This window comes from Musca autumnalis, unplaced genomic scaffold (assembly GCF_047663935.1).
Source record: "Musca autumnalis isolate F117 unplaced genomic scaffold, ASM4766393v1 scaffold_2, whole genome shotgun sequence".
Taxonomy (NCBI): domain Eukaryota; kingdom Metazoa; phylum Arthropoda; class Insecta; order Diptera; family Muscidae; genus Musca; species Musca autumnalis.
This window is the reverse complement of record NW_027411755.1, coordinates 199,690,295-199,714,641: the sequence shown is the minus strand read 5'-3', so window position 1 is coordinate 199,714,641 and position 24,347 is coordinate 199,690,295. Positions and strand designations below refer to the sequence as shown.

At 37.0% G+C, this 24,347-nt stretch overlaps 1 protein-coding gene across 4 annotated transcripts in view; it reads right to left on the bottom strand.

The window, feature by feature from the left end:
• The window catches only part of Pgant5 (polypeptide N-acetylgalactosaminyltransferase 5), a 299,665-nt gene extending 277,114 nt beyond the window's left edge, over positions 1-22,551 (bottom strand). For 2 of the 4 annotated variants that reach the window (XM_073970570.1, XM_073970567.1), the window contains exons 1-2: positions 22,329-22,551; positions 20,887-21,193 (exon numbers count right to left, since the gene is read on the bottom strand). The gene's annotated coding sequence lies outside the window, so the exon portion shown is untranslated. Of the gene's footprint in view, positions 1-20,886; positions 21,194-21,963; positions 22,085-22,328 lie in introns of those variants that run through there. The other 2 variants (XM_073970568.1, XM_073970569.1) reach the window with 2 other exon arrangements.
• Positions 22,552-24,347: the final 1,796 nt, after the last annotated feature.

Here is a 24,347-nt window from a genome sequence, read left to right as displayed (position 1 = left end):
CTTTAGCTCGTCTATAAAGACGACCTTTAGCTCGTCTATAAAGTCTCCCTTTAGCTCGTCTATAAAGACGACCTTTAGCTCGTCTATAAAGACGATCTTTAGCTCGTCTATAAAGACGATCTTTAGCTCGTCTATAAAGACGACCTTTAGCTCGTCTATAAAGACGACCTTTAGCTCGTCTATAAAGACGACCTTTAGCTCGTCTATAAAGACGACCTTTAGCTCGTCTATAAAGACGACCTTTAGCTCGTCTATAAAGACGACCTTTAGCTCGTCTATAAAGACGACCTTTAGCTCGTCTATAAAGACGACCTTTAGCTCGTCTATAAAGACGACCTTTAGCTCGTCTATAAAGACGACCTTTAGCTCGTCTATAAAGACGACCTTTAGCTCGTCTATAAAGACGACCTTTAGCTCGTCTATAAAGACGACCTTTAGCTCGTCTATAAAGACGACCTTTAGCTCGTCTATAAAGACGACCTTTAGCTCGTCTATAAAGACGACCTTTAGCTCGTCTATAAAGACGACCTTTAGCTCGTCTATAGAGACGACCGTTAGCTCGTCTATAGAGACGACCTTTAGCTCGTCTATAGAGACGACCTTTAGCTCGTCTATAGAGACGACCTTTAGCTCGTCTATAGAGACGACCTTTAGCTCGTCTATAAAGATGACGTTTAACTCGTATATGAAGTCTTCTGTCAACTCTTCTATAAAGAACCTGCTCGTCTTACTGGGCAAAATATTGTTAGTAAAATAAAGTCGGCTAATGGCAACACTGCTTTTAATGTTTTTCTTTGAGACAATAGAGAAACAGCTAATGCAACTGTCAAAAGGGCAAACGATGTCAATAACGCCACGCTGCTACGACCTACCTGTATGGCAATTGTTTGTTATTGAAGAGCTAGGTGCGTGTGTAGTAGGCATGTTCATACATAAAAATTGGTGTTCTTATTGTAGGTACTTTGAATTCTATATGCGGTTGGATTGTGCCGTGTATGTTGATTGTTTGAAAGAATGAAAGATGTTGCGGATATGACGGCAGATAACACAAAAGTAAACATAATTTTTTCTTGAGTTATTGGTCCGCGAAATGTTAATTATAAACTTTATAGTGGACCTGTCTGTTATTATACATAAATATATATGTTCCCATAACATTTCCGTCCCTTCGGAAGGCTCATATTGGCTCACTGATATGAGACCTACTTTGTATCGCCGAGTCCGAGCGGCGTGTCTTGCGACACTACTTATAAGCAAGTTTTTCTTGGCGCCATTTATTACAATACCATTTGTTTACTTCGAGTCCCGTGAATTGTAAATATAACGTTAATAATTCTCATTCACAAGATGCGATGTTTGACTCTATCTTGTGGACTTAAATTAATAAGTGGGCCAATGCGTTCAAGATATTAGTATGATTTATAAATACTCTCTGAAATTAGCACGCATTAACTTTATACTTGGAAAATAACAAACAAACAAAAAAATCAAATTAACTTCCCCACTAATCAATGCCCATTTAAATACAATTTAATTGCGAACATCAGAATCATGTTTTTAAAATTCAATTAAACGAATCGTTAAAAATTAAACAAACAAAAAACAAAATCAATTATATTTTATGTGATATTTGTTAAAAATATTTGTTGAAAAGAGTTTATTGACATTATTGACATCCACGAACACATGTGGATCTCTAAAATTTTATTGTATGCACAGCTTATAATTGCAGAATATTAACAAGTTATTCGTGAATGGTATTTAAATATTTAACCAGTTTTTGTTCTTTTTTGTTTTAAAAAAGTAAACAAACATTAAAAAAAAGGTTATTACAATTCAGGTGCATGCGCCCAACAGACCAATAAACGTGGATTTTTTAAATAATATTTTAGGCACCACTAGATCCAGATTTTTTAAGAGTTCAGGCACCAGTGGACCCAAAAAGTTGTTTTCTTAAAAAAAATTTTGCGGAGCACAAGTAGACCAATAACGTGGATTTTTTAAGATTTTTTTTCAGGCACCAGTGGACCCAATAACGTGTATTTTTTAAAGAATATTTTTCAGGCACCAATAGACCCAATAACGTGGATTTTTAAAGAATATCTTTCAGCCACCAGTAGATCCAACAACTCGGTTTTTTTACAGAATATTTTCCAACCACTAGTAGACCCAATAACGTGGATTTTTTAAAGAATATTTTCTAACCACCAGTAACCCAAAAAGTGGATTTTTTAAAGAATATTTTTCAGTCAGCAGTAGACCCAGTAAAGTGGATTTTGTAAAGAATATTTTTCAGTTAGGAATATTTTGCTCCAGTATACTGGAACCAATAACATGGATTTTTAAAGGATATTTTTCAGGCAGAAGTAGACCCAATAACGTGTATTTTTTAAAGAATATTTTCAGGCACCAGTAGACCCAATATTTTTCGGCCACCAAGCACCTAGAGTGGTGTGGTGCGACCAAGGACTTACAGGACTATATTCGTTTAATGATAAATCGCAAAGTGGCTACACTATGTCCTCAATAACCTCACGAATACCATTTTTGAGGTCTTGAATCGACACTGGCCTGTTAGCCTAGATCTTTTCATTAACATGATCTCGAAGAAAGAATACACAAATTGTTAAATCACAAGATCTCGACGCTTAATTGTGATAACTTCTGCGAGAGATAACACGACCCGGGAACTTTTCCCGTAAAAGAGCAATGGTTACGTTGCTTGTGTGTCACGTAGCGCCATCTTTTTGAAAGTAAGTGTTGTCCAGATAAATACAATCTATCTCTGACCATTAAAAATCATTAATCATCTCTCGATAGACCTATCCATTCATCATAAGTAATGTCCAATGAACCCTCCGGTCGATAAATTCCGCCAAATAGTCACACGTTTCGGGTGAAGAAGCTTCTCAGCAATATCTTTAGGGTTTTCCGAGCCCAGATGGGACAATTTTGCCTGTTGAAATGGTGGAAATGGTGCGCATCAATCAAGATGATTTCCGGTTCATTTTCATGCATTACAAGGACACATTCAGCTGGTGATGGTATGAGCTTGAACTTTATAAGCCTTAAGACCCACGTCTTTATGGAAAACACGGTGTAACGAAGTTTGTGATATATCCAATTCCTTAAAAGGACATTTTGGGCTACAGTTTCCGCACGGATGCTACTCATCTAAAATGAATGGTTGGCACAATCTTATAACCCATGTTACTTTTTGTTTCGTTCATCCATCGGCTGAGGCTTTTTAGGTAACTATTTCTTTAGATGTTTTCTGTCTAAATCGAATCAACTTGTACATAAACAGTATAGTCTCGATAATCCGGACACCACGTGTTTCGGCGATGTCCGGATTATCGAATTGTCCGGATTACCGAGTAGTCACAAAAACACATAATTTGTAAGTTAAAATCATTAATATCGGACGTTTACTAGAATATAAACTGACATCTTAAGTAAACGAATTCATATTAAGCCAATATCACGGGTTGTGACCATTTTAAGCAGCTCTCCTGGCTACCAGATTTATTTTTTAATTTTACTTCTCCAGCGCAATTTAGGTGGCATTTCCAATACACTTAGTGGCCCATTACGGAACGATTGTTCAATAAGCCGAACTAAGACAAGATCTCCAATTCTCTCTATTTATTGCTTAGGTTTTGGAATATCGAAGCCTTGGCCTGCCAGTTCTGCGTGCACCACCATGTGGGACGTGTTTATACGCCTTTTTAGCGGGTTCCAATACACAGATAGTCTAAAACTTCTCTATAATTGGGGATATTTTTTCATAGTTTTTTTAAAGATATAAACTGTATAGCCCATGTACACATAATGATTTTCAGTGTCCATGGGGCGCGAGCCCGTTACGATTTGAGATTTATTTTCAAAATTCAAATGCACTCATTATGGTGAATATATTTTTATGGTGAATATATTTTGTATACAACGATGCGTAGTTGCCTCTGATTTTGTATATCAAAGATTGAAAATAAAAGGAGTACATACGTTTTTTAAATGGCTTATTGAACTTCTAAATAAGAATTGTGATTCTCCAATTCATTTTTTGCGTTACTGAAAAAACCGGTAAAATTAAATTAAGTAAGCGACCAAAAAGTGTTCGTTGTGTTCTGCCTATTGCAAAAGTGCTGCCAAATTTTATTTCAATTTTTCATTCATCATTTTGCTTTTTAATTTTACCGATTTTTGTCGGTAACTCAAAAAATTACTTAGAGAATCTAAAAAATCTAAATCTTAAAACTAAGCTATTATTTCTAGGTAAAATATCATTGGAATACAATGCATAGTTCCAAGGGACTTTCTCACTAATCGCAGGCTTAATAAACTAATTCCTTTAGGGGAAAGGAACACCTAACACCGATTTTTAATGGAACTAGGCTACTCATCACTATGTTTAAAATAATTTTGCTTATCATCATGCATCGGTGGTTGAAGGGTAGAAAATTATTCAATAGATTCAAATAGTTAATTCCATATTGACTGTCAACAGTGGCTAGCCGGAAAGACGAGTTGTGGACCGAAAAATTTGAAAACCTTAATTTTTTATTTATACACCAATTGCTAACGAAACCGTCAATGAAATAAATAAAAATCTAATGCTCAAGATAGGAAAAAATGTTGGTGTCCGGATTATCGAGGCACGAAAAATGTGAGATGTCCGGATTACCGAGTCTACAATGTAAAAAATGCTGGTGTCCGGATTATCGAGACTATACTGTATTTATGTACTAGGGTTATGAATTCTTTACAACCTCGTATCTCCGTATGATATTTTGATGAGTTTTTTCCTAAGATTACATAAAATCTTAATTATAAAGTGATTCGATAAAAAAGCTTCTACACAAACTTTTAGCATGTTTATTTTTTAGAATTTTTTACAAATTTTTGAAGTCATTGTAAGCAGATTTTTAACTGAAAACAAGGTATAGGGAAACACGACATAACCAAAGTACCCTCACCATAGTATGGAGGGTATATTAAGTTTTTTTTCCGTTTGTAACGCATTGAAATAATCATTTGCGACCCTATATATTCTTGATCAGGGTAAAAATCTGAGTCGATCTGCGAATGTACGAATTTCGCTTGGTGCTAAAATTCTTAGTATTTTAGCTAATTTAATTTTTCAACAATGTAAACGGGTTGATTATTTTATTATATCGTGTTTCTAAATTGTCGACTAAATGCACTAAAAGGCTCCGCAAATACTTTCTTAATATCCCTTTTTGTGTCGGAGATATAAGTCAATTAAAAACATTTCATTAGGTGTACGACTTTCGCTTGGAGCCACTGTATATAATATATAATTGTTCCACAAACATCCCAGGCGGGACAGGGGAGACTTCTCTCATATCAATGAGTGCACCCCGATTCATATGATCAATGATCTGGGACCTAATGTTTATCGCCGAGTCCGAACGGCGTGTCTAAGACACCACTTTTGTAGGGAAGTTTTACATGGCTGAAATACTCAGGAAATGTCGCCAACATTACTGAGGGGTATTTTGCCACCGTTGAAAAGTGTTTGATGTTGACTGGCATACCATTGCACCACGATGGCACCCATAAAAATGGAGATAAGACGCTGCAATTTTGGGAAGATGCGTCTTTTGTTTGAGGCAGGTCAAGTCGGTTCACGTTTGGGTATAGCCCTCATATAACGGTACCACCCGATTTCAGGTATTTTGGCGTTTTTAGTCACATTTTCAATCCGAATTAGCTATAATTTGACATTTAGGGTTCCTAGTGATCAACAATCTTGTATTCAAATATTATGGGCATAGGTCCATGTTTTAGTACAGTCGGTATCTCCCGACTTTCGGTATTTTGGGGCTTTTAACTACAATTTTTAATCGAACTATCTTTAATTTGACATTTGAGGTTCTCAGTGGCCACGAAACTTCTACATGAAAAATCGTCAATATATGTCCATGTTTTAGTATAGCTCCCATATAACGGTACTTCCCGATTTTCCGTATTTTGTGGATTTTAGCTAAAATTTTTAACCGAACTAGCGGTAATTTGGCGTTTGAAGTTTTCATTGGTCACGAAACTTCTCCACCAAAAATCGTGAACATTGCTGCATGTTTTGGTATAGCTCCCATATAACGGTACATCCCAATTTTTGGTATTTTGAGGATTTTAGCTACAATTTTTAACCGTCCTAGATGTAATTTGGCATTACATCGGCCACGAAACTTCTCCAGCAACCATCGAACTAGCTGTAATTTGACATTAAAATTTTCTATGGTCACGAAACTTCTTCACTAAAAATTGTCATATAACTGTACCTGCAAACTTTTGATTTTGATTGTCTCGTTTCGTCACACAATGTAGCTAAACATTGTGTGACGAAACTACCCGTAATTTGACGTTTGAGGTTTCCTGCAGTTATAATACTTTTCCACCAAAAATTTTAAATATAGGTCGACACTTTGATATAGTCCCATAGGTGGTACCTTTCACCTGACTGAACACATTTTTTAGATTAGATTAGATAATGTAGGCAGTTGGAGAAAAATTTGTCCACCTAAAATTTGTAAAAGGAAACTAATTATTTCATTTTAATGAAGACTATTTTATGGAGGAGGGTATAAAAAGTTCGGCCCGGCCGAACTTAACGACTTTTTACTTGTTCAATATTTAATGGAATAAAAGTTATTTTAGTCGTTAAAGGTCATTTATGCGTGTAACAGGAAATCATTTTTTGAAATTTTTTTTTCATTTCATAGTATTTTTTCAAAAAAAAAAAACTTTAGTTATTCAAAATAGTCAGGCTTAATCCCATAGTCGTTGTTTTAATATTTTATTAAAACAACTTCAATTTATTAGTGGGAAAAATTTGGCGATGTTTACCAAGGGGTAAGGCAGAGAAGACTATAGTTTCTGATCTCGCCACAGATCTTCATCAGTTCCCTTGTTTCTTGTTTTTCAACAATAAACTTTTTATACCCAAGTGTCAATTGCCCACTCAAATAGATACGTGTGCAAAGAAACACTCTGATCGAGAATTTCTTTGGCACTACCTAAACTCGAGCAACTTCACTTGCAAGTTGCTCGAGTTTAGGTAGTGCCAAAGAAATTCTGGATCAGAGTGTTTCTTTGCACACGTATCTTCCCTGCCTTACCCCTTGGTAAACATCACCAAATTTTCCCCACTAATAAATTAAAGTTGTTTTAATTAAATATTAAAACAACGACTATGGGATTAAGCCTGACTATTTTGAAAAACAAAATAGAAGTCGTCATCCCAAATAAAAAACGCCAACCCTCATTAAAAAACTTTTTTTAAAGTGGTTTATGAGGAACCTTTTTTATAATAAAATGGATTGAATGTTAATTTAGGCAATAATATGCAGAAGTTCATTCAGTATCATTACAGGAAATCATTTTTGAGAAAAAATTTAAAAAAAGTCATAACCCTAATATAGGTATGTACATTTCGACTGATCGATGGTCTGGTTTATAGTCATGCGTGTCTAACAATTCTAGGTTGTCAAAACCAATTACTGGCGTACGAAGAAAAATAATACTCTTGTTGTAATTGGGACAATTGTTTGTATCGGAAACATTTCCTTCCCAGTTTTGATTTAATTGAGGTAACATTTAAGATTCGACTCATATTTACAATGACATCATAACTCCACTTGCCCTTTGAACTTCACATGCTATTGATTTTCGATCAGTACTCTATCTCGTGTTCGATTAGGAGATTATTTACTTCAGATCGAAGATATATTGCCATCAACAACTTATATTGAAGAATTTAGAATTTAGTCGTTCATGCACAAGGGTTAATCTGGGGACGATATATTTTAGCACGCGCTTCACTACCCCTGAGAGGTTGGTGGAAAGCTTTTCTTGACTCATCGCACTACGCATTCTTATAAAGAATTCGGATATTTCTGGTCCAAAAAAGATACACATTTTATCAGACCTACAATCTAACCTTGATTTGTTACAAATATATGTCGGAAATATTTTAGTTTTCACATTATGTTTTTAACACATTTCTGTATAACAAATTCCATTATCAAGTGGGGTTTATCACATTTTCTTATCTTCCAAATGTCTCACTGAGAGAGAGATGGTCGGGAATTCATTTGAGTACAAATTATGATGCTGGCTTTTCATGTGACTGTGTACAAGGTTTCTTATCAGTTGAAAGTTTTATTTTTTAAAATGCGTTTCCGCATCAAGAAGTCAATGTCAAGTTTATTTTACCACTAAAAAAATCTACCCTATTACAAAAATAATTACGTTATCCAGCACCAAAGAAAATGTTTAAATAAAAACTTTCTGAAAACTGGAGATTGTTCTTAATCCTATGCCTGTGAAGTTATATTGGAAAGTATATTGGAAAAATTAATTTTTAGCAAAGGCGCAAACCATTCACAGGGTGACTCAGAGAAAACATATTTAACTAAAATTGGAGAACAAATTGAATCGCAAATTATAATTTATGGTCATAACTATTAAAATAACGGTAAAATATAAACAATTCTGAACAAAATGAATGAAGGAGGCATAAATACGTGTTTAATATATATCAAAGAGCTGTATTGAAAAAGACACTGAACAGAACAGCCCATTGTGCCAGAACTATAAAAGATGGGCGGACGAAACTTGGCTTAAATTAAAGGGCGCTTGAATAGCTATCAGCCCATATATAGGTTTTATCCGAAATCAATTTCAGAGATCTGCATTTTGCGATTTACCTTGGGCCCACCTCTGAAATATACACTTGACATAATAGCCCACTGTGCCAAAACTATAAAAGATGGGCGGACGAAACTTGGCTTAAATTAAAGGCCTCTTGAATAGCTATCAGCCCATATATAGGTTTTATCCGAAATCAATTTCAGAGATCTGCATTTTGCGATCTACCTTGGGCCCACCTATGAAATATATACTGAACATAATAGCCCACTGTTCCAAAACTATAAAAGATGGGCGGACGAAACTTGGCTTAAATTAAAGGCCTCTTGAATAGCTATCAGCCCATATATAGGCTTTATCCGAAATCAATTTCAGAGATCTTCATTTTTGCGATCTACCTTGGGCCCACCTATGAAAAAGACACTAAACAGAACAGCCCATTGTGCCAAAACTATAAAAGATGGGCGGACGAAACTTGGCTTAAATTAAAGGCCTCTTGAATAGCTATCAGCCCATAAATAGGTTTTATCCGAAATCAATTTCAGAGATCTGCATTTTGCGATTTACCTTGGGCCCACCTCTGAAATATACACTTGACATAATAGCCCACTGTGCCAAAACTATAAAAGATGGGCGGACGAAACTTGGCTTAAATTAAAGGCCTCTCGAATAGCTATCAGCCCATATATAGGTTTTATCCGAAATCAATTTCAGAGATCTGCATTTTGCGATCTACCTTGGGCCCACCTATGAAATATATACTGAACATAATAGCCCACTGTTCCAAAACTATAAAAGATGGGCGGACGAAACTTGGCTTAAATTAAAGGCCTCTTGAATAGCTATCAGCCCATATATAGGCTTTATCCGAAATCAATTTCAGAGATCTGCATTTTGCGATCTACCTTGGGCCCACCTATGAAATATATACTGAACATAATAGCCCACTGTTCCAAAACTATAAAAGATGGGCGGACGAAACTTGGCTTAAATTAAAGGCCTCTTGAATAGCTATCAGCCCATATATAGGCTTTATCCGAAATCAATTTCAGAGATCTTCATTTTTGCGATCTACCTTGGGCCCACCTATGAAAAAGACACTAAACAGAACAGCCCATTGTGCCAAAACTATAAAAGATGGGCGGACGAAACTTGGCTTAAATTAAAGGCCTCTTGAATAGCTATCAGCCCATATATAGGTTTTATCCGAAATCAATTTCAGAGATCTGCATTTTGCGATTTACCTTGGGCCCACCTCTGAAATATACACTTGACATAATAGCCCACTGTGCCAAAACTATAAAAGATGGGCGGACGAAACTTGGCTTAAATTAAAGGCCTCTTAAATAGCTATCAGCCCATAAATAGGTTTTATCCGAAATCAATTTCAGAGATCTGCATTTTGCGATTTACCGTGGGCCCACCTCTGAAATATACACTTGACATAATAGCCCACTGTTCCAAAACTATAAAAGATGGGCGGACGAAACTTGGCTTAAATTAAAGGCCTCTCGAATAGCTATCAGCCCATATATAGGTTTTATCCGAAATCAATTTCAGAGATCTGCATTTTGCGATCTACCTTGGGCCCACCTATGAAAAAGACACTAAACAGAACAGCCCATTGTGCCAAAACTATAAAAGATGGGCGGACGAAACTTGGCTTAAATTAAAGGCCTCTTGAATAGCTATCAGCCCATATATAGGTTTTATCCGAAATCAATTTCAGAGATCTGCATTTTTGCGATCTACCTTGGGCCCACCTATGAAAAAGACACTAAACAGAACAGCCCATTGTGCAAAAACTATAAAAGATGGGCGGACGAAACTTGGCTTAAATTAAAGGCCTCTTGAATAGCTATCAGCCCATATATAGGTTTTATCCGAAATCAATTTCAGAGATCTGCATTTTGCGATTTACCTTGGGCCCACCTCTGAAATATACACTTGACATAATAGCCCACTGTGCCAAAACTATAAAAGATGGGCGGACGAAACTTGGCTTAAATTAAAGGCCTCTTGAATAGCTATCAGCTATCGCAAAATGCAGATCTCTGAAATTGATTTCGGATAAAGCCTATATATGGGCTGATAGCTATTCAAGAGGCCTTTAATTTAAGCCAAGTTTCGTCCGCCCATCTTTTATAGTTTTTGCACAATGGGCTGTTCTGTTTAGTGTCTTTTTCATATATGGGCCCAAGGTAGATCGCAAAAATGCAGATCTCTGAAATTGATTTCGGATAAAACCTATATATGGGCTGATAGCTATTCAAGAGGCCTTTAATTTAAGCCAAGTTTCATCCGCCCATCTTTTATAGTTTTGGCACAGTGGGCTATTATGTCAAGTGTATATTTCAGAGGTGGGCCCAAGGTAAATCGCAAAATGCATATCTCTGAAATTGATTTCGGATAAAACCTATATATGGGCTGATAGCTATTCAAGAGCCCTTTAATTTAAGCCATCTTTTATAGTTTTGGCACAGTGGGCTATTATGTCAAGTGTATATTTCAGAGGTGGGCCCAAGGTAAATCGCAAAATGCATATCTCTGAAATTGATTTCGGATAAAACCTATATATGGGCTGATAGCTATTCACGAACCCTTTAATTTAAGCCAAGTTTCTGCACAATGGGCTGTTCTGTTTAGTGTCTTTTTCATAGGTGGGCCCAAGGTAGATCGCAAAAATGCAGATCTCTGAAATTGATTTCGGATAAAGCCTATATATGGGCTGATAGCTATTCAAGAGGCCTTTAATTTAAGCCAAGTTTCGTCCGCCCATCTTTTATAGTTTTGGAACAATGGGCTATTATGTTCAGTATATAATTCATAGGTGGGCCCAAGGTAGATCGCAAAATGCAGATCTCTGAAATTGATTTCGGATAAAACCTATATATGGGCTGATAGCTATTCAAGAGGCCTTTAATTTAAGCCAAGTTTCGTCCGCCCATCTTTTATAGTTTTGGCACAGTGGGCTATTATGTCAAGTGTATATTTCAGAGGTGGGCCCACGGTAAATCGCAAAATGCATATCTCTGAAATTGATTTCGGATAAAACCTATATATGGGCTGATAGCTATTCAAGAGCCCTTTAATTTAAGCCAAGTTTCGTCCGCCCATCTTTTATAGTTTTGGCACAGTGGGCTATTATGTCAAGTGTATATTTCAGAGGTGGGCCCAAGGTAAATCGCAAAATGCATATCTCTGAAATTGATTTCGGATAAAACCTATATATGGGCTGATAGCTATTCACGAACCCTTTAATTTAAGCCAAGTTTCGTCCGCCCATCTTTTATAGTTTTTGCACAATGGGCTGTTCTGTTTAGTGTCTTTTTCATAGGTGGGCCCAAGGTAGATCGCAAAAATGCAGATCTCTGAAATTGATTTCGAATAAAACCTATATATGGGCTGATAGCTATTCAAGAGGCCTTTAATTTAAGCCAAGTTTCGTCCGCCCATCTTTTATAGTTTTGGCACAATGGGCTGTTCTGTTTAGTGTCTTTTTCATAGGTGGGCCCAAGGTAGATCGCAAAAATGCAGATCTCTGAAATTAATTTCGGATAAAACCTATATATGGGCTGATAGCTATTCAAGAGGCCTTTAATTTAAGCCAAGTTTCGTCCGCCCATCTTTTATAGTTTTGGAACAGTGGGCTATTATGTCAAGTGTATATTTCAGAGGTGGGCCCAAGGTAAATCGCAAAATGCAGATCTCTGAAATTGATTTCGGATAAAACATATATATGGGCTGATAGCTATTCAAGAGGCCTTTAATTTAAGCCAAGTTTTGTCCGCCCATCTTTTATAGTTTTGGCACAGTGGGCTATTATGTCAAGTGTATATTTCAGAGGTGGGCCCAAGGTAAATCGCAAAATGCAGATCTCTGAAATTGATTTCGGATAAAACCTATATATGGGCTGATAGCTATTCAAGAGCCCTTTAATTTAAGCCAAGTTTCGTCCGCCCATCTTTTATAGTTTTTGCACAATGGGCTGTTCTGTTTAGTGTCTTTTTCATAGGTGGGCCCAAGGTAGATCGCAAAAATGCAGATCTCTGAAATTGATTTCGGATAAAACCTATATATGGGCTGATAGCTATTCAAGAGGCCTTTAATTTAAGCCAAGTTTCGTCCGCCCATCTTTTATAGTTTTGGCACAATGGGCTGTTCTGTTTAGTGTCTTTTTCATAGGTGGGCCCAAGGTAGATCGCAAAAATGCAGATCTCTGAAATTGATTTCGGATAAAGCCTTTATATGGGCTGATAGCTATTCAAGAGGCCTTTAATTTAAGCCAAGTTTCGTCCGCCCATCTTTTATAGTTTTGGCACAGTGGGCTATTATGTCAAGTGTATATTTCAGAGGTGGGCCCAAGGTAAATCGCAAAATGCAGATCTCTGAAATTGATTTCGGATAAAACCTATTTATGGGCTGATAGCTATTCAAGAGGCCTTTAATTTAAGCCAAGTTTCGTCCGCCCATCTTTTATAGTTTTGGCACAATGGGCTGTTCTGTTCAGTGTCTTTTTCAATACAGCTCTTTGATATATATTAAACACGTATTTATGCCTCCTTCATTCATTTTGTTCAGAATTGTTTATACTTTACCGTTATGTTAATAGTTATGACCATAAATTATAATTTGCGATCAAATTTGTTCTCCAATTTTAGTTAAATATGTTTTCTCTGAGTCACCCTGTGAATGGTTTGCGCCTTTGCTAAAAATTAATTTTTCCAATATACCTATGTAAAATAATTATATGTGCAAACTAATATTATGATATTTATTATCGAAAACGAAATATATTTCCAATATTCTTTTTACATTGTAGTTAGTGCTTACGATTGCTTTTAAAATATAAAAGAAAATTGCGCTCTTATTAATTTCATATTAGAGAAAATTAATTTATAACAAATTTGTCGTAGAAAATAATTATATGTGCAATAACGAAAATGTTTAAAAAAATCATAATAATGAACAAAATTGTTGTACATTTAACATGATATTGTATCGTCCTTGTGGATTAGGACTTGTTGTAGCCTTCGTCTCATAGAACTGACTAAGTTTCTTAAGGTGTTAGTGGTGATATACTCCCATTCCACCAATAATTCACATTTCAATTATTTCAGCTTCAAGCACTCCTTTGACTTCGCGAAAACTTTGGCGGACAGTATGCCCCGAAGGTCTTCAGTGGGTTTGTGGCCATGAGTTATAGCTGGTCACTCCAATAACCGTACATTTCGTGCCTTCAAAAACTCTATTGTAGGTCCAACAGGGTGATTCGGGGCAATATCCTGCTAGAACGTCCAATTATATCCGTACAGTTCTCCACCAAAATCTATTAAGTTGTTCTCTAACAGCTCAACATATGTTTCGTCATTTATTTTTGTCGGAACAAAATTTAAATTAGGCTTTCGTCCAGCTCTGAATGCAGCGCATACCATAAGAGATCCTCCTCGAAAACTTCCCAATTCTCAAATAAATTCTAAAGGTATTAAATCTCAATTTTTTTCTAAATTTTGCTTATGTCCTCTCACTTGTTGCTTAGTAGTAATACCTTAATTGGATTTAATTTGTAATCCCGTTAGTTGAGACATTCGATTTTAATTTACAAACCAATAAAAAATAATTATATGAGAATTATAAAACATTCGCGTCTGTCACGTCATAAAGGGAACACTTAACATCAACGAAAGTCTACTTTAAGTTTTGTTCCGACAAAAATGAGTGCCGAAACATAAATTTAGTTGTTAGAGAACAAATTAATAGATTTTGCTGGAGAACTGTACGGATAAAATTGGACTTTCCAGCAGGATATTGCCCCGAATCAACCTGTTGGAACTACAAAGGAGTTTTTAAAGGCACGAAATGTACGGTTATTGGAGTGGCCAGCTATATCTCATGGCCACAAACCCATTAAAGACCTTCGGGGCATACTATCCGCCAAAGTTTTCGCGAAGTCAAAGGAGTGCACGACGCTGAAATAATTGAAATGTGCATTATTGGCGGAATGGGAGTATATCACCACTAACACCTTAAGAAACCTAGTCGGTTCTATGAGACGAAGGCTACAACAAGTCCTAATCCACAAGGACAATACAATATCATGTTAAATGTACACCAATTTTGTTCATTATTATGAATTTTTTAAAAATGTTCGTTATTGCACATATAATTATTTTCTATGACAAATTTGTTATAAATTATTTTTCTCTAATATGAAATTAATAAGAACGCAATTTTCTTTTATATTTTAAAAGCAATCGTAAGCACTAACTGTAATGTAAAAATAATATTGGAAATATATTTTGTTTTAGACGATAAATATCACAATATTAGTTTGCACATATAATTATTTTACGTAGGTAATTTCCAATATAACTTCACAGGCATCTTAATCCTATCATAAAAAAACAAGTTATTTCCCTAAACTGCAAATTTGTAAATTCTTAAATTGTTCACTGGGTTATCGGTGGGGGTCGTGAGAATGTAACAATGTGTATGTGCCTTCTTATCTTTTCTCCTCGTAAAAAAAGTAAACTTTCAATTGAATGTAAATGACAGCAAAACTTGGTTATGGGGGCGTACATTGTTTAACGATTTTAGTAGAGCAGTTGGTGGCGCGACGGGATGGGGAACTGTACGAAGCAAGGCTGTGGAAATGCAAATTGAAAAGAGAATGACAACTATTCTCGCTCCCTCATTTGCTTGTTGCTATGACTTTGGTCCGGCGACTGCGACGATCAGAACAATACGAAACCGGTTTAAGTGGTCATAATTACATTTAATTCTCAGATTTTGTGGTTGTAAGGAAAAAAAAGAAAATTAAACAACTACGACAACGGCGAAGCTGATGATAATGGCTATGCCAATGTATGCAATAATGGAATTACGATTTGTAAAGAATAGGGATTTTATAGCAAAGTGGGTAGGGTGCACAGTGATGCAAAAAAGTACACAAATATTCACTTGAAATAAATCTAAAACAAAAAACAAGTAAAAAAGTATCAGTCACAGATATACCCTCAGCCTGTGAGGATTGAAATACTTTTTTCCCAAAAAAAAAAAAAACTTATGTATTTATGTGGGTTTTCAAAATTTTGGGCGTATGAACCGACAAAAGTATGGGTAGGATTAAATCTCAAACATTTGCGAGAATAACGATAGATAGGGCTTTTATCACAATAGCCTACGAAAAACATAATATTGCTGTAAACAGGGCCACTAGGAAAACCTTCGGTAAAAATGTCCAAAGGATCCTCGAACAGACCCTAAACCACACTAAAATGTTGAACATTTGTGTGGGTGGTGGTAACACAAGGATTGATCAGATAGGGCCCAAATTTAAACATAAACTAAGTTTCGACAATATTTAGAGATCCAAAGTTTGGACCAAATCGGTCGCTACGTCTATGAGAAATCGCACGTACCATTTTAGCGAATATTTTCCAACTTTTGTGGAGGAGGTACCGCAAGGCTTGGACCTATAAGCACCGCCTTCGAATTTCATCTCATAATCGAAGAAATATTACAATACCCAAAGTGTGGACGAACACAGGCAGCGAATGCAAGTTGCTTTAACAAAAATCAAAGTGATTCGAGAGCAGGTCTTAAAGTGAATTTATCCACAATTTTGTGTGGCAGGTACCCGAAGAAGAGGACAAATAGAGTCCATATTCAAACCTGATCTAAATCTGGTAGATATATTTGGATGTGTAAAGTATTGACCAAATCGGTCCCATCAAGAGTTATCGTGCGCACAATTTGTTCGAAAATTTTTGAGCTTTTGTGGGGGAGGTACCTGAAGGAGGGAACCGATATGGCTTATCTTCGAACTTAAACCAATTATCGCAATAAATGAATAAATAAAATAAATAATTAAACTAAGTTTGCACAAAATATTACGAAGGCCACATTTTGGACCAAATCGGCAGATCCGTTCGAGAGTTATTATGCGTTCCAACCACTACACACGGTGTCATAGGGGTTTTTTGCACCTTTCAGGCTATTTTCTCAGCAAGTATGGACTTGCCCCTGATGAAACTTATAGCGTCGTATGGGGTGCAGTGAATACAAGTCCCTGCAACAAAAACCAAAGCGATTCAAGAGCAGGTCCTAAACTGAACTTATCCGAAATTTTGTGTGGGAGGTAACCGAAGGAGTGGACCGATTGAGTCCATAATGGACCTCATATAAGTCTGGTAGACATTTCACGATATGACACTGCTAAGAACTCTAAAAAAAAACCCACGCCTATTGCCCTATTTGAAGCCACTGCTAGGAACTTTAAAAAACCCACGCCTATTGCCCTCTTTTGGGACCATACTAAGAAGTTGAAAACCCCATTTTGGACTCTTTGAGGACACTGCTAAGATCATTAAAAAATCCACGCCTATGGCCTCTTTGGGGACCCTACTAAGAACTTGAAAACCCCACGCCTTGCCGACTATTTGAGGACACTGCTAAGAACATGAAAACCCCACGCCTTGTCGACTATTTGAGGACACTGCTAAGAACTTTAAAAAACCCACGCCTATTGGCCTCTTTGAGGACACTGCTAAGATCTTTAAAAACCCACGCCTATTGGCCTCTTTGAGGACACTGCTAAGATCTTTAAAAACCCACGCCTATTGGCCTCTTTGAGGACACTGCAAAGAACTTGAAAAACCCACGACTTTTGGACTCTTTGAGGACACTGCTAAGAACTTGGAAAACCCACGCCTTTTGAACTCTTTGAGGACACTGCTAAGAACTTGAAAAACCCACGCCTTTTGGACTCTTTGAGGACACTGCTAAGAACTTGAAAAACCCACGCCTTTTGGACTCTTTGAGGGCACTGCTAAGAACTTGAAAAAGCCACGCCTTTTGGACTCTTTGAGGACACTGCTAAGAACTTTAAAAACCCACGCCTTTTGGACTCTTTGAGGACACTGCTAAGAACTTGAAAACCCACGCCTTTTGGACTTTTTGAGGACACTGCTAAGAACTTGAAAAACCCACGCCTTTTGGACTCTTTGAGGACACTGCTAAGAACTTGGAAAACCCACGCCTTTTGGACTCTTTGAGGACACTGCTAAGAACTTGAAAAACCCACGCCTTTTGGACTCTTTGAGGACACTGCTAAGAACTTGAAAAACCCACGCCTTGTCGACTATTTGAGGACACTGCTAAGAACTTGAAAAACCCACGCCTTTTGGACTCTTTGAGGACACTGCTAAGAACTTGAAAACCCCACGCCTTGTCGACTATTTGAGGACACTACTAAGAACTTGAAAAACCCACACCTTTTGGACTCTTTGAGGACACTACTAAGAACTTGAAAAACCCACGCCTTGTCGACTATTTGAGGACACTGCTAAGAACTTGAAAAACCCACGCCTTTTGGACTCTTTGAGGACACTGCTAAGAACTTGAAAACCCCACGCCTTGTCGACTATTTGTGGACACTGCTAAGAACTTGAAAAACCCATGCTTTTTGGCCGCTTTGAGGACACAGCTAAGAACTTTAAAAAGCCCACGCTCATTGGCCCCTTTTAGGATACTGCTAAGATCTTTAAAAACCCACGCCTATTGGTCTCTTTGAGGACACTGCTAAGATCTTTAAAAACCCACGCCTATTGGTCTCTTTGAGGACACTGCTAAGATCTTTAAAAACCCACGCCTATTGGTCTCTTTGAGGACACTGCTAAGATCATTAAATACCCACGCCTATTGGCCTCTTTGAGGACACTGCTAAGATCTTTAAAAACCCACGCCTATTGGCCTCTTTGAGGACACTGCTAAGAACTTGAAAACCCACGCCTTTTGGACTCTTTGAGGACACTGCTATGAACTTGAAAAACCCACGCCTTTTGGACTCTTTGAGGGCACTGCTAAGAACTTGAAAAACCCACGCCTTTTGGACTCTTTGAGGACACTGCTAAGATCTTTAAAAACCCACGCCTATTGGCCTCTTTGAGGACACTGCTAAGATCTTTAAAAACCCACGCCTATTGGCCTCTTTGAGGACACAGCTAAGAACTTTAAAAAACCTATGCCTATTGGCATCTTTAAGAACACTGTTAAGAACTTTAAAAAACCGACATCTATTGGCCTCTTTGAGGACCCTCCTAACAACTTGAAAAACCCACGCCTTTTGGCGTCTTTGAGGACACTGCCAAGAACTTAAAAAACCCCACCCCTATTGGCCTCTTTGAGGGCACTGCTAAGAACTTTTAAAACCCACGCCTGTTGACCTATTTGAGGACACTGCTAGGAACTTAAAAAAAACCCACGCCTATTAACCTCTTTGAGGACACTGCTAAGAATTTAAAAAAACCACGCCTATTGGCCTTTTTGAGGACACTGTTAAGTACTTTAAAAAACCCACGCCTACTGACCTCTTTGGGGACACGACAAAGAACTTAAAAAAAAACCCACGCCTATTGGTCTCTTTGTGGACCCTGTAAGAACTTTAAAAAACCCACGCCTAATTGACTCTTTGTGGACACTACTAAGAACTTTAAACAACCTACGCCTATGGCCTCTTTGAGGACACTGCTAAGAACTTTAAAAACCCACGCCTCTTGGCTTCTTTGAGAACACTGATAAGATCATTAAAAAACCCACGCCTCTTGCTTGATCTTATCTTTGAGGACACTGATAAGATCATTAAAAAAAACACGACTATTGGCCTATTTGAGGACACGGCTAAAAACTTTAAAGAACCCACGCCTATTGGCCTCTTTGAGGACACTGCTAAGAACTTTAAAAAACCCACGGGGGACCACCCTAAGTTCTTTAAAACCCATTTTTAACGACAGTTCTTGTTTACATTTTTATTACAATTTATCAACAGTTTTCTACAAATGCTTTAAAACGATACCCATATTGCCCACGTTAGAATAGTAAAATCTCAAGAACCATATCTCGGAAAGAATGGACTTCCGCCCGGATTGCAATATATCGTTTTGATCAGGTTTCCAAGGACTACTTATGCTAAAAATTTCAACCCGATCCGAGGAATGTCCATAATTGTGATAATAGTAAGACATTCGTGAAATGTCAAGACCCATATCTCGAGAGAAGTATGGGCTTCCCCCCACTAAAACTATAGATCACGGCTTAAATGTCGTTTAGGGGCACCTCTCGTATCGTCTGAAATTTTTACAACAGATAGCCCTTGGCATCCTGAATACAACGATATATAATTTTCCGGGTTGGAAGTCCATCCTTCCCAAAATATGGTTCTTGACATTTTACAATTCTAACGTGGGCAATATGGGCATCGTTTTAACGCTTATGGAGAGTACTTTTATGTACGCGACCTATTTTTACACCTGTTTATAGGAGAATGTATTAAATTCCTGTTAAAAGCAGGCTACTTAGGAAACTTAAAATTTACAAGAAAGTTTTGTTTGCGTAGCCCACTTTGGTCATTGTCCATAGGAGAAAGTCTTAAATCCCCGGCCGAAGGCCGGCTACTTAGGACCACTTTCAATTTAAAAGAGAGTTTTGATCGCGTAGCCCACTTTTGTCCCTGTCCATAGAGAAAGTTTTAAATCCCCGGCCGAAGGCCGGCTACTTAAAAACACTTTCAATTTAAAAGAGAGTTTTGATCGCGTAGCCCTCTTTTGTACCTGTCCATAGGAGAAAGTCTTAAATCCCCGGCCGAAGTCCGGCTACTTAAAAGGACTTTCAATATAAAAGAGAGTTTTGATGGCGTAGCCCAATAATAACTTGATAAATTATTATTGGAAAATCTAATTACCATTATTAATTATTGTCTGCATTGGAAAGTACTCTTCGTGAGCTTTAAAACGAGTCCCATATTGCATAGGTTTTAAAAATAATGGCGATAAAAGTAAAAAAGTCAAGACCCATATCTCGGGAAGTACGGACTTCCCCACGGAAAGCTATATATCGTTGTGTTCAGTGTGCCAAGGGCTATCTACTGTAAATTATTTTCCGAAATGTCAAGACCAATATCTCGGTAAGTATGGACTTCCCCCCGGAAAATTATATATCGTTGGAATCAGGGTCCCAAGGGCTACCTATGGTAAAAAATTCCGGACCGATCCGAGAGGTGCCACTAAACGACACTTGTTCCATAGATCGCTGTGATCAGTGTCCGGAGGACTATTTTCTGTAAAAATTTCATAGGGAGATTTAAATCCATTTTTTCATTTTTCCAAGGCACTGTGCAAATGACACACGAATAAATGTTTAAGAATAACAACTTACCTGTTTGTGTTGTTTGGTCAATGTTGTTGTTGTTGCTGCCGCCGATGTTTTGTGTGCAACAGTCGTCTGTCTCTCATAGATAGCCGGCAAATAACAAAATGCCGTCTATTCAAGAGCGAGACAGCACGGGAGAACACAAATATACAATGTATCGATTAGAAATTAGAGACCGGGTATTTGGGTATTTGTTGTTGATGACAGTCCCTTTATCATCAGAATAATAAAACACAAAAAATGGTGGGATTTTTCAAAGCTTTACTTTTTTGTTGAGTTTCTTTAGTAAAGTTCTGGTAATTCTCCAATAAATCTAAAAAATAAAAAAAGACGAAATTACACGACGAAAACGAAACCGGATATAGGCACTAAGAACTAATTCGACAAAAAAATATACACAAAAGCAATCTGATTAATAATAAATCGGTGGGTTATTAAGGCTCGAAGCGAAGATAATATTGAAAAATTGTATTGGCAAATGACCGGGGCGGTGGGTCGTAGAACACGAGCAAATTCCTTTATCATATGACAAGTGATTTCTAACAGTCGTTGTTGTTATTGTAAAGCACTTTTAGGTAAATCGAGCATCCATCTGTCTTTATGTGTCGCCATTTGTCCAATAAGACCCATTCATTTATCTTTATTTTGTTGTCGATTGTCGTCAGGTGGTTGAGATTAAATTACAATGTTACTTTTTTCGTTGTTGTTGTTATTTTTGACCGCACTTTCATCTTCAAACGAACCGAATGAAGAATAATCGCTTCGTAAGTAAATATGTATTCGGGGGAGGGGGGTTTACTTACAACAGCAAATCACTAATGTCCAACAGTCTCAACACACGACAACAACGAATAACAACACAACCACCAAACCACCGCCATTTGTGCCCCAATACAACAACAACAAAATATACACTTCACTCCACCAACAATAACAACAACAGCGCGCAACACTCATTCATGGATACAGTGTTGTAGTGTTGTGTACACTCGCGAGGGATGAGAGAACACGACCAATGTTGTTGTTTTTGTTGTTGTACAGGTAGATAAATAGAAATAGAGAGGCCAGCACAAATCAACTAACGGTTACTGGCGATGCAAAGAACAAATATCTGTGGATTAACAACAACAATGACGGATTGTCAAAAGAATGTATTCTCCAATTGTCAAAGCTTTTTAATTCTGTAATGTTTTGCAGTTGTTGTTGCTGCTGGAATTTGGAAAACACAAAACACACTTTTGTTGCTTCTTTGGCACGTTTAATTTGCAAAAAAACGACAACGGTCAGCGCGATGGAGAAAATAAATCAACACGCACGCACACACACACACGTTCACTCGTCGAAAACTATTGTACCGAAAAAATGAGAGATTATCTTTTTTTCTTCTTCTGCTTTGCTCCCCTTCAAATTCTTGCACAAATTAGAAAAATCGTGTTTATTTTATTTACCATTTACCACCACTGTTTATTTTAATTCCATTGAAGTTTTCATATTTTTTATTTCTCTTTGTAGTATTGGATGGATGACATCTTTTTCCAATTACACGTCACGCAAAATCAACAATTTTTCTTCTGTGTTCCAATTTGTTTTTCTTGTTTTTTTTCACAGTATTTTATTACATCCGCCGCGGCGCGTTGTTGTTTCTACTCCTCGTAATGAGAAACTCACGGCGATACGACAACAGATTGGATTGGAGATGAATAAAATGACAATTCTCATGGTTACTCACATTGGCATGAGTAACCGTTCGTAGATGCAAAATGTAAACAAGAAAAGAGGGAGAAAATAATGTTCAGTTAGTTCATAACGTAACGTATTGTGTGACGCAAACATGTGATATGACCGCAATAGGTGTACTGTATGGTAGGATTTTTTAGTAATACCCAGCACTGCAAGTGTACAGTACAAGTGCCGTTGGAGTACATCTTTTTCTATGAATTCACTTAGTCCCGGTCTACACTAGCGTGAATTTAAAACATTTCATGAAATTAGGCGTTCTTAAATCGAATTCCTCACTGCAGCAATTTTATGATTTTACTCTACTGTGGAAGTCGATCAAGTGACGCATAATTTCATGAAATTTTTTCAATGAAATCACTCATGGTAGAACAAATATAAGGTAAAGTTAATACTACAACAAATACAACTCGAACAACAACCACAAAGGAATTTGTTTTTGTTTGTAACGTTAAGTACAGTACACATTGTCAGTTTTGAATGATGATTTTTTGCAATTATCGATAACTGTCCAACCGTCGAGCAACCACAAAATATTTTGTGGTTGCATGATGAATGACAAAAATTAACGGCCACACTAGCAAGCAACAACAAATCTGTCATTCAAAACTGACAATGTGTACCCAGCTTTACTGCCAGTTGTATTTGTAAACAAAACAAGGAAATGTCTATAAATTATTGGAATTTAAAAAACTAATAATTTTTCACGTTTGGTTCAATATTTTGGAAAACATGAATGAAAATTCGTTACATTTTCAATTTTTATGTTTCAACATCATTCCACTAAATGCATAAATTCTCGCAGAAAGTAGAATTCTTGCAGAAAAGTTTGGGGTCGCTGGAAATTCATAGAAAAAGGAGAAGCTGTTTCAATGTTTTGTTTTAGAAATCAAAGAAGCACATGTTTATTAGGGCTTTATTTTTTTTTTAATTTGAACAAAATACCTCACATATTAACAAACGTTGTATCGCCTCTACAAGCGGGCATTTACTGCGCGGCTTAACGTTCGAACTTGGAGGAGGTTACATATCATTCATATGAAGAAGTCTTTCTGGGAAATGTTTTTTTTTTCCGAATGATATATTTTTTTCTCAAAAAATATATGTCCCTAATGTACATCGAAATAGAAATAAATGTATAAAATGTCATATGAAATTTGACACTAACGTTACAACCCAGTTCAGTCAGCTGTGTATTGCTGCTACCTTTTCTTATTCTACCATGGAAATCACTCTAGTGTGGACCGGGACTTATGAATCCCAGCAAAAAATTTTGGAAGTTGTGCAAGTGAAGTTATGATTTCACAACATCCTTCGATGCAGTCCACATGGAGTTATGAAAAATGCACTCCGTTGGATACAATTTATACTCGTAAGCAGTTGCTTTAGAGATCCCTACAAAAAAAAAAAAAAAAAAGTTGGTTGATCCGTACCCGCCGCTGGCGAAATCATTTATTGTAAAAATAAGAGGGAGTGTATACATTTCTAAGCCAAAGCCGTTCGTTGGTAGCTAGCGTGCATACAAACTTACTAACACACTGTCATAAAACGCCAATGTTTTTAATACATTCAAATTTTTGTCTTTGCTCTTCGTGGTCGGCACTGTTCTAAGCCCGTGTGGGGATTGCTAGATCCTCCATCGGGAACCTCCCATTGGCGAATTGGGGAATCTCGCCGTATTTTTTAACAAATATGGAGAGCACCAGGGAAATAAAATACATGGGGGTGAC